Source organism: Drosophila hydei, unplaced genomic scaffold, assembly GCF_003285905.1.
Source record: "Drosophila hydei strain 15085-1641.00,03,60 unplaced genomic scaffold, DhydRS2 tig00000483-arrow-arrow-pilon, whole genome shotgun sequence".
In the NCBI taxonomy this organism is placed as follows: Eukaryota; Metazoa; Arthropoda; class Insecta; order Diptera; family Drosophilidae; genus Drosophila; species Drosophila hydei.
In genome coordinates, this window is record NW_022045740.1 from 27,778 (window position 1) to 30,000 (window position 2,223).

The following is a 2,223-nucleotide window of genomic DNA, read 5'->3' on the forward strand; positions in this document are numbered from 1 at the left end:
AAAATTTAAAAAGTAATTTCATATGATTGTGTTTGTGTGATGGTTGCCTTTTTGCCGCGCATATGTTATTTATATGAAATGGGGAAAGAATAATGAAGTTATTTGATTGTATTATTAAATTAGTAAATTATAATATATAGGTTGGTGATAGCCCTTGGTAAAAATGTCAGTTTTATAGAATTGGTGTCAAAAAACCTATATAGTGGAGTGGTGTCGCGCAAGGCAAGTCATATGAAAAAAAAAATTAAAAAGCAATTTCATATAGTTATGGAGTGTTGCCTTGCCGGCTAGGTTATTTATATGAAATGAGTAAAGAATAATGAAGTTATATGATTGTATTATTAAATTAGTACATGATAATATAAAGGTTGGTGGTAGCCTTTGGTTAAAATGTCAGATTTATAGAATTGGTGTCAAAAAACCTATATAGTGGAGTGGTGTCGCGCAAGGCAAGTCATATGAAAAAAAAATTTAAAAAGTAATTTCATATGATTGTGGAGTGTTGCCTTGCCGGCATAGATTATATATGTATGGGGCAAAGAATAATGAAGTTATATGAATGTATTATTAAATTAGTACATGATAATATAAAGGTTGGTGGTAGCCTTTGGTAAAAATGTCAGATTTATAGAATCGGTGTCAAAAAACCTATATAGTGGAGTGGTGTCGCGCAAGGCAAGTCATATGAAAAAAAAATTTAAAAAGTAATTTCATATGATTGTGGAGTGTTGCCTTGCCGGCATAGATTATATATGTATGGGGCAAAGAATAATGAAGTTATATGAATGTATTATTAAATTAGTACATGATAATATAAAGGTTGGTGGTAGCCTTTGGTAAAAATGTCAGATTTATAGAATCGGTGTCAAAAAACCTATATAGTGGAGTGGTGTCGCGCAAGGCAAGTCATATGAAAAAAAAATTTAAAAAGTAATTTCATATGATTGTGGAGTGTTGCCTTGCCGGCATAGATTATATATGTATGGGGCAAAGAATAATGAAGTTATATGATTGTATTATTAAATTAGTACATGATAATATAAAGGTTGGTGGTAGCCTTTGGTAAAAATGTCAGATTTATAGAATCGGTGTCAAAAAACCTATATAGTGGAGTGGTGTCGCGCAAGGCAAGTCATATGAAAAAAAAATTTAAAAAGTAATTTCATATGATTGTGGAGTGTTGCCTTGCCGGCATAGATTATATATGTATGGGGCAAAGAATAATGAAGTTATATGAATGTATTATTAAATTAGTACATGATAATATAAAGGTTGGTGGTAGCCTTTGGTAAAAATGTCAGATTTATAGAATCGGTGTCAAAAAACCTATATAGTGGAGTGGTGTCGCGCAAGGCAAGTCATATGAAAAAAAAATTTAAAAAGTAATTTCATATGATTGTGGAGTGTTGCCTTGCCGGCATAGATTATATATGTATGGGGCAAAGAATAATGAAGTTATATGATTGTATTATTAATTTAGTACATGATAATATATAGGTTGGTGGTAGCCTTTAAAAAAAGATCGGTTTTATAGAGATTGTGTCAAAAAACCTATACATGGTGAGCAGTTGATGCTCATCACATTATATGGTTTATACATATAATCATAAGTAGATATCATTAATGCTCAATTATAGTGTTGAGTCATATTACCTACATCGTAATTTGTTGCCATCGTGCACTTGGCTGCGATACCCAATTGATAAATGTGTGAAATATTGCCAAGGTATATTGAGTTTTAATCAATATATACTAATTAGTTTCCATTTATCGTGAAGTCTCAGATTATTTATTTAACCGAACTCGATGGAAAGGTATAAGGTACATCGAGAAAAATGTAGCTGTTTATGTTTTGTAAAAAACATATTTATGTTGCATTTTATTTATGGTATGTTTTTCTTAATATATTATCACACTAATATGTATGTTGAAATTGTTCATATGTATTAGCCTATACAAGTAGATAAATTATATAGTTATCATCAAAACAAAAGTGCTCATTCCGGTATATGGAATTGAACACTGTGTGATATAATATTAAGTTAAGCGATCATAAAAAAATATTTTTGAACGAATTATGTATAATTGTATAGATATAAAATAGTTATAATAATATAAATATGTCAATATAAAATTAACGAACATGAAACGCCATATAAAGATGGCCATATTCGTTTGATGCATATCTATTTATATATATTTTATTCAAAAATATATTAAAAT